At 37.9% G+C, this 9,308-nt stretch overlaps 1 long non-coding RNA gene across 4 annotated transcripts; it reads left to right on the top strand.

The window, feature by feature from the left end:
- The first annotated feature begins 2,055 nt into the window (after positions 1-2,055).
- Positions 2,056-8,284, top strand: LOC122827202. 4 transcript variants are annotated; one of them, XR_006369993.1, is made up of 6 exons: positions 2,056-2,143; positions 2,239-2,430; positions 2,519-2,732; positions 4,588-5,477; positions 7,376-7,489; positions 7,900-8,284. It is a non-coding gene; the product is annotated as an uncharacterized LOC122827202 (long non-coding RNA). The 4 variants fall into 4 exon arrangements; XR_006369991.1 differs by lacking the exon at positions 2,056-2,143 and having other exon boundaries at positions 2,283-2,430; positions 4,588-4,778; positions 5,255-5,477; XR_006369990.1 differs by lacking the exons at positions 2,056-2,143; positions 7,376-7,489; positions 7,900-8,284 and adding exons at positions 5,631-5,739; positions 6,156-6,319 and having other exon boundaries at positions 2,283-2,430.
- Positions 8,285-9,308: the final 1,024 nt, after the last annotated feature.

The following is a 9,308-nucleotide window of genomic DNA, read 5'->3' as shown; positions in this document are numbered from 1 at the left end:
ACGGGCACACTTTGGCAGGCCCCAGTTAAGTTTCTTAAGGACTTTTCTAGTCTACATTTTGTCCCTTTACAAACTTCCATGTAAACAAACACAAAGCCGTTCATAATTGCAAAATGTGGTACAAGATTTATATTCGGTGCTCTTTACTGTGTTAAACTTGAAAAACTCAAGTGGAAAGCGCAGAAAATATTATAAATATCTCTTATTGTCCCAGAGGGAGGAGGTTTTGGTGTATCAGCAGCCAGTTAAAGTTAAATTGAAGTGACATTCAAACAATAAAATAAATTAAAAAACTGAAAAAAAGAAAGAATGTTTCAGGGTGGGGATGGTGTGTGCAGTTTAAATGATATGGCACATTTAAATACTTCCAAATGTATTTTTTTAGCTTGCTACTCCCGTAAGGCTAATATCAATAGTCATAATAATACCAGTATGATGCAAGCTAATTACAAATTATGCTAATTATAGCAGGTATGTTACACACATAGTGTATGAAAAAGTACAGTTGTAGTACACTAATGGCAAATTTACAACATAAGGAAAATAACACAATATAGTTATTATAAATAGCATACTCAGATTAATAAAAAATGCGCAACTGAGTTGAATAATTTAAAAAATGTACAAAATGTGCATATATCTAGACACAAAAAGTTGCAGACTATTCACAAAACTCAGGAAAAACTTTGCAAATATCAGCTGGAATGTGCAAATACCAGAAAGGAGTAGTGATGTTACAAAGTCCAACAGCTGCTGGAGCTGCGATAATGCTCCTTTGGGCTCCGATGCAGCAATCTGTCGCTGAAGGAGCTCTGCAGTTCAGCAGCGGCTTCTTCCTTGGGAGTGGGAGACGGTGATGTTATGGTAGCCAGAGTCCCACTGTCTCCCACCATCCTGCCGGGAGCCCCTCCCACGTCCCCGAGCTCAGACAGGTGATCAGTCCCACAGATTCAGAAAAGTGGATCTGACAGGTGGTTTCGTCTCTATTTCTGTAGAGATCACAGTTGAAGTTGGTAGTAATCTGCACAGCTCTGGATTTTGACCAGTAAATAGTTTATTTAGTTCAAAAATATCAAAATGACCAAAAGTTCAGAATTTACATTTAAATTAAATCCAAGCTGAACATTTAATTAAGATCTGTTGACTTATATTTAAAAAAAAAAAATAAATAAATAAAAGATAAAGATAAATGTATTTTACAAAACTTTATTGTACATTTTTAAATAAGCAATTTATGAATAAGCTTGTATTATTTAAGGATGGATCAAAAGACACAGATCTATGGACGGTGAAGAGTTTTAGTAAATTAATGGCACATTTAAATAATTATTACATAAGTTATTGTTTATCATTTGACACTCTTCACTCTCCATAAGACTCAGGACATACTGGAGCAGCAGTTTGTTATTAAGGTTTGAAAATATAAAAAGCAAATTTATCCCTCATATAGTTTTAGGGTTTCTCTAATTTTTTCTAAAAATGTATTAGTTCTTAGAAAAGTTTACATTTTGAAAACTTAAAAATAAATTCAGTCCTACATTATGAAAAATAAATGTAAAATTTTGCTGTTTCTCAGGGCCCCCCTGCCTGCATGTTTTAGATGTGCCTCTATACCAGAACAGCTGATTCAAATGATTGCATGACATCTTCTGCAGCCACCAAGTACTTCAGGAGCCTGTTAATCACCCAAAGATTCAATCCAGGTGTGTGGCAGAAGGGAAACACCTAAAACATGCAGTCCGGGGGGCCCCGCGGACTGGAATTGGGAACCACTGCTCTAAATTATTCTAAAAATATATATGGTTATGAATAGATTCTGAGTAAAACATAATCTAATCACAGATTATGCTATATTAACTTGTGCTATTAACATGAGTTTTATTAGAGGTTTAGATTCGTACTGTTTCTTTGCAGTTGGGCAGATTTTACAGGTTTAGTTTTACCCTGTGTTTGGACTGGAAAATTTCAAATCTGGCAACAGTGGCGAATGTCGCCATTTTTGTTATTAATGAGCGTGACGCGCATGCGCCATGCTGGATAGAAATATGACGCAGCTTCAGCGTGAGGGTTTTTTGAAAAAAGAGCGGCTAGCACTTCGCTGTGCGGAGACACGGAACAGTCGGTCTGATATTCATGAATTTTGGTATGTGGATTAAAAAGGATATTCTCTGATATCCCAAGACGCGTAATTCTAGCGGACGCCAGGCCTAATGACTGAAATGTTTGTGGATCCGACAGTAATCGTGTCAGTGTTCGTCGAGGCCTGGTTTGGCGTCTTGTACTTGAAACACCTGAGGAGCTATAATGGCGTCTGGAGCTAGCAGCTGATCGATTATGGACAACAAGGCCTCCTTTACCTACGAATAGGCTGTTGTGATGACAAGTAGGCCGCTGGAGGGCCAAGTTTGAAATCGCTGCGTTGGTTATTCGGTAAGTTTTTTTCCGGAAACCTTATTCTACGTTTTTGTCTTTTTCCACCTTACACGTCAGTGAAGCCATTTTTTATGTGTCTTAACAGAGCAGCACACAAGGAGTGACCCGACCGTGACCTCTCAGCGGCGGTTTGTTTGGTTGTTTGGCGTCCCTGAAACACCTGAGGAGCTATAATGGCGTCTGGAGCTAGCAGCTGATCGATTATGGACAACAAGGCCTCCTTTACCTACGAATAGGCTGCTGTGATGGCAAGTAGGCCGCGGGAGCGCCATGTTGGAAATCGCTGCGATGGTTATTTGGTAAGTTATATTTCGGAAATCTTATTCTAAGTTTTTGTCTTTTTTCATCGATGACAGCCCCGGCTCCAGACGAGTTTGACAGGAGGGGGCGGGGAGGAGGGCTCATCTGTGGCAAGCCGTTTTAACATAAATTTGGTTTTACCGCCCTTGCATTCCAGATATCTCAAATTGTTTTGTGACTAGACGTTTTAGCGATTTAAGATATCTCTAATTATATTTTTACTAGATAAAATACCTATTTCAGATATCTCTAATTACATTCTGATCAGTCGAAATGACGTCAGACTTACCATAGAGGTGTATGGACACTTTAATTCAAAATATCTACAATCAATTAGTGACTATCTTCAATACACATTTCAGATATCTACAATTAAATTATGACTAGTCATAAAGTAAATTCAAGGCATCTCGATTTTAGTTTTGACTAGTCATAATTCTAATTAAAGATATCTCAAATGACATCATTCGAGATAGCTTAAATTTATTTTTGAATTGGAGATATGTAGTTTTAACTAGTGAAAATTAAATTATAGATAATTTAAAAGCAAATAATGACTAGACAAAACTAAATAAAGATATCTTGAATTGTAATTTTGACTACTCAAAATTCCTCTTAAGATATCTCTAAATGAGTAGGAGATATCTTGAATTACACAGCTTTAAGATATGTTTAACATTCTGACTAGTAAGAATTACCTTATTGATCTCTTGAATATGTATTCTGTATAGTCAGATCGCCCCTGACTTACGTGACAATTTGAAAGTTTAATAAAAAAAATGAAAAATAGAACAAAAAAAGATGTTTGAAAATGCTCAACTTACATGTTGAAAATGCTTTGACAATAGCATTTATAGCTTTTCTAAGCTGTTTTTAAGTGCATTCAATTTGTCGGAAATGAATAAACAGGAAATTCTTTGCAGATTTGAGAAGCTGTCTTATAGTTGAAGTTTTGCGTTCTCCACATTTCCAACATTGCTGAGTTCTTTCTACGTTGTGGCATTTACTGGCAATTTTGTGCAGGAAACATAAAATTCTGCAGGCAACTGTTTGGACAGTATTAAGGGGCTTCCATGCAATTCTTAATTGAGATATCTATAATAGTAATTTTGTCTAGTCATAATAAAGTTCAAGAGATCTAAAATTGCAATCACGGATGTGTCTCATCCAGTGTTGTAATTTGAGAAATCTTGAAAGGAATTTTGACTAGTCAAAATGTAATAGAAGATATATTGAGTTATTATTCTTACTAGTCAGAGTGTAAATGCAGATATCTTAAATTACCATTCCGGATAGTCAAAATGTAGTTTTGTCTAGTCAAGATGCAGTTTTAGATATCAAGAACGTAATTACGGATAGTCAGACGAAACTGAATTTATGTTAAAACGGCTTGCCATATATTATCGGCTTATTCTAGGGGGGGGTAAAATGAATCTACGTAGCAATAATATTACTCAAGTGAAAGACAAAGGTACAGTGCAATAAAACTACTCTTATAAGTACCTTTTTTCCAAAAAAGTTACTCGAATGTAACAAGTACTACCCTCTTTTGAACATAAACAACACCAGTAGCCTACAGGCTACTTGTTAGCAAGCTTAAGGTGCTGTGTTGGTATTAGCTAATCATCTCTTAGCTAACATTACTTGCATCCAACAGCATTACTCAACTCAGTCGGTTAGTTTGAGTGGAACACCGTGCAAAGTTCTTTGCATTTTGCTGGTTTGCTGCCATTATTCTATTCATTGTTATTCATTATTCTATTATTCAGTAAGTTATTTTTCGGAAAACCTATTCTAAATTTTTGTCTTTTTCCACCAAAGACATCAGTGAAGTCAATTTTTGTGTCTAAACAGAGCAGCACACAAGGAGAGACCCGACCATGGATGTACTACAATCAAGCTGAGGATTCCCTTCAATCAAGTTGAGGATCGCTTCCATCAAGTTGAGGAATCGCTACAAGGTGCCTGGAGGACACTGCCCAACCAATCAACGGTTGGTTAAGTCAAAGAACTGTTCCAATGGCGGCTCCAGAAGACGTCTCAGGGTAGGAGCTGTTGCGGGTTTTGCTGTGCCATGTTGCTGATGCTATTGTTTGTTGACTGCCAACAAACAATAGCATCAGCAGAGAGTCAATGAGCTGAGTAGGATTCTGCTGTTTTAAATCCTTCTGTCTTTGGGTTTTAGTGTTTGAATCAGTTGCTGTGGTCTTGTGACCTGTGGCAAATACATTTTAGAGGCTGTAGGAAGGGATTCAGCTTAGGCTTTGTAAATATCACTATGATCAACCTTGATAACATACCTTCTTATTAGTACTAAAATAGTGTGGCTATGTTCACAGTAGTATAGCTGCATTAGGATGATTATTATGAGTTTATGGTATTAAAAGCGAGTACAACGAATGGGTCGCTCTATTCCATGCACGATGTTCCACTCATGAAAACACGGTTGGGTATGTGAAATGTAGAACTTCTGATCTCTGTAACAAAAGGTGGTGTGTTCGGTGTTTGTTTTCACATACAGTTCGGTAAGGTTTGTGTGAAAACGGACCCGACGACGGGTAAAGGTGTAAAAACTAATGCAGTGACTACAAAAACCCCAGCGACTGATGGAGAAAAGTCCTCAAGTGACCCACCCACTACCCGACTGCTCCCGATGGAAAAGGCCTTCATTGCCCCCACCGCTGACGGATGACCTCAGTGACCCTGCCATCGGGTTCAGCAGTTTTCCTCAAAAAATGTTGCAGGTATTTTGCTGCTGTTAAATTTTGCGTGTTTTTGAAAAGTGACAATTTCATTCTGAGTTAAGGGTTTGACCTTAAACCTTCACCTGTCTTGTTGTCGTTCAGGAATCCACCTTGATTGGCTGTTGTTTTTTTGTTGTTTTTTTTTCCTCTCAGATTTTGCCCCTCATCGCCAGACAGAAGAAATAGCCGAACTTGAAACACTTATCAAAACATCAGTTTATTTTTATTTTTTCTACCAAAAACTGGATCATTCTTCAGTCTGGTACTTTATAATTAATTATGTTTTATTTATTTTAGATAAAATGTCTTCCAATTTTAGTGTTAAATGTTAGAATTTATTGTTTATTGATTTTTGAGAATGTGTTTTTGCCTCATTTTAGTGTTGCCATGGCTTATACTGGTTTATTGTGATTTATGCTGCTGTTTGTCATTTTCTGTGTTTTTTCTGCATTATTTATTTCAGCGGCTTTTGTTTTCTCAGTTATTTTTCTTTCCACAAGAGCTACACCTGGTCTCCTGTTCTGATTAGCTGTGGTTGCTTCCTGGAGGAGGGCATCGGCTGACATGATGCTGCCATCACCCAACATTTCTCTCTCTCCTTTTCATTTCCATGAACATGGAAAGTTCTCCTGATCAGTTGACCTGTTGTGTTTCTGCTCTGTCTTTCTTCACCTCCAGTCGGTCGTGTCAGATGGCTGCTGGTGCTGAGCCCGGTTCTGGTTCTGTTGAAGATTTCTTCCTGGTAGAGTGAAGTTCTGCTGCACTGCCGCTACATGCATGCTCTGTATTGGGGACTGCTGCAACGTCAACGACTCAACACAAGCGATTTGCTGTCGCCCCCTGCTGATCATGGAGAGTGAACACTGTTAGTAACGACTCCGTACAATTTGCTGGGTTTAGTTTGGTACAAACTTTTTAAACTACTTTAATAATCAGCTGAGCTTATGGATTACACGTGATTTAACTAAAATTATTTCAAAGTGCATTGAGATGACATTTGTTGTGAATTGGCAATATATAAAATTGAACTATAAAACTAAAAATTAGCCCCACCAATAAACAATATATAAAAAACAAAAGCCCCAACAACAATACAAGAAAGTTCAAAACCCTCAAAATAGATGCCAAACATTGAAAACCCTCAAAATAGATGCCAAACATTGAAAACCCTCAAAATAGATGCCAAAGGGTTAAAAGCTTAGTTTTAACGCTAATTCACAACAATGTTGTTGTCAAGGCATTTTATGAAAAGTCATTTCATTTTAGTCAGATTACGATTGATCCAAATTAGGTTCACTTAATTATAAAGTACTTTAAAGAGTTTGTACCAAACTAAACCCAGCAAATTGTATGGAGTCGTTACCAACAGCGTTCACTCTCCCTGATCAGCAGGGGGCGACAGCAAATCGCTTGTTGAGTCGTTGACTTTGCAGCAGTCCCCAATCCAGAGCATTCATCTAGCGGCAGTGCAGCAGAACTCAAGAAACGCTGCAGGTATTTTTCAGCAGAGAGGTATGTAGAGTATTTGAAAAGTGATGACTTCAGAGTTTGGGTTTGACCTTAAACTTGCTCCTGTCTTGTTGTCCTTCAGGAATTCTCCTGGATCATCTCGGATTTCGTCCTTCATCGGATCCCCATCATCAACCAGAAAAGGCCCTCATCTCCTCCTCCCACCCCCTGCTGATGGATGACCTCAGTGACCCTACCATCGCGTTCATCAAGTTTCCTCAAGAAACGCTGCAGGTATATTGCTGCTGTTAAATTTTGCGTGTTTTTGAAAAGTGACAATTTCCTTCTGAGTTAAGGGTTTGACCTTAAACCTTCACCTGTCTTGTTGTCGTTCAGGAATCCACCTTGATTGGCTGTTTTTTTTTTTTGTTGTTTTTTTTTCCTCTCAGATTTTGCCCTTCATCGCCAGACAGAAGAAATAGCCGAACTTGAAACACTTATCAAAACATCAGTTTATCTTTTTCCTTTTCTTTCTACCAAAAACTGGATCATTCTTCAATCTGGTACTTTTATAATTAATTATGTTGTATTTATTTTAGATAAAATGTCTTCCAATTTTAGTGTTAAATGTTAGAATTTATTGATTTTTGAGAATGTGTTTTTGCATCATTTTAGTGTTGCCATGGCTGATACTGGTTTATTGTGATTTATGCTGCTGTTTGTCATTTTCTGTTTTTTTTCTGCATTATTTATTTCAACGGCTTTTGTTTTCTCAGTTATTTTTCTTTCCACAAGAGCTACACCTGGTCTCCTGTTCTGATTAGCTGTGGTTGCTTCCTGGAGGAGGGCATTGGCTGACATGATGCTGCCATCACCCAACATTTCTCTCTCTCCTTTTCATTTCCATGAACATGGAAAGTTCTCCTGATCAGTTGACCTGTTGTGTTTCTGCTCTGTCTTTCTTCACCTCCAGTCGGTCGTGTCAGATGGCTGCTGGTGCTGAGCCCGGTTCTGGTTCTGTTGAAGATTTCTTCCTGGTAGAGTGGAGTTCTGCTGCACTGCCGCTACATGCATGCTCTGTATTGGGGACTGCTGCAACGTCAACGACTCAACACAAGCGATTTGCTGTCGCCCCCTGCTGATCATGGAGAGTGAACGCTGTTAGTAACGACTCCGTACAATTTGCTGGGTTTAGTTTGGTACAAACTTTTTAAACTACTTTAATAATCAGCTGATCTTATGGAATACACGTGATTTAACTAAAATTACTTCAAGGTGCATTGAGATGACATTTGTTGTGAATTGGCAATATATAAAATTGAACTATAAAACTAAAAAATTAGTCCCTACAATAAACAATATATAAAAAACAAAAACCCCAACAACAATACAAGAAAGTTCAAAACCCTCAAAATAGATGCCAAACATTGAAAACCCTCAAAATAGATGCCAAACATTTAAAACCCTCAAAATAGATGCCAAACATTTAAAATAGATACCAAAGGGTTAAAAGCTTAGTTTTAACGCTAATTCACAACAATGTTGTTGTCAAGGCATTTTATGAAAAGTCATTTCATTTTAGTCAGATTACGATTGATCCAAATTAGGTTCACTTAATTATAAAGTAGTTTAAAAAGTTTTACCAAACTAAACCCAGCAAATTGTACGGAGTCGTTACTAACAGCGTTCACTCTCCTCGATCAGCAGGGGGCGACAGCAAATCGCTTGTGTTGAGTCGTTGACTTTGCAGCAGTCCCCAATACAGAGCATGCATGTAGCGGCAGTACAGCAGAACTTCACTCTCGGGCTCGGATGTCTTCCTCAAGAAACGCTGCAGGTATTTTTCAGCAGAGAGGTATGTAGAGTATTTGAAAAGTGATGACTTCAGAGTTTGGGTTTGACCTTAAACTTGCTCCTGTCTTTTTGTCCTTCAGGAATTCTCCTGGATCATCTAGTTTGTCGTCCCGGATTTCGTCCTTCATCGGATCCCCATCATTGGACAGAAAAGGACCTCATCTCCTCCTCCCACCCCCTGCTGACGGATGACCTCAGTGACCCTACCATCGGGTTCAGCAGTTTTCCTCAAAAAATTTTGCAGGTATTTTGCTGCTGTTAAAGTTTGCATGTTTTTGAAAAGTGACAATTTCATTCTGAGTTAAGGGTTTGACCTTAAACCTTCACCTGTCTTGTTGTCGTTCAGGAATCCACCTTGATTGGCTGTTTTTTTTTTTTTTGTTTTTTTTTTTTACTCTCAGATTTTGCCCTTCATCGCCAGACAGAAGAAATAGCCGAACTTGAAAAACTTATCAAAACATCAGTTTATTTTATTTTTTTTCTGCCAAAAACTGGATCAGTCTTCAATCTGGTACTTTATAATTAATT

This window comes from Gambusia affinis, linkage group LG24 (genome assembly GCF_019740435.1).
Source record: "Gambusia affinis linkage group LG24, SWU_Gaff_1.0, whole genome shotgun sequence".
NCBI classification, from domain to species: domain Eukaryota; kingdom Metazoa; phylum Chordata; class Actinopteri; order Cyprinodontiformes; family Poeciliidae; genus Gambusia; species Gambusia affinis.
This window is presented reverse-complemented; position numbering and strand designations above follow the sequence as displayed.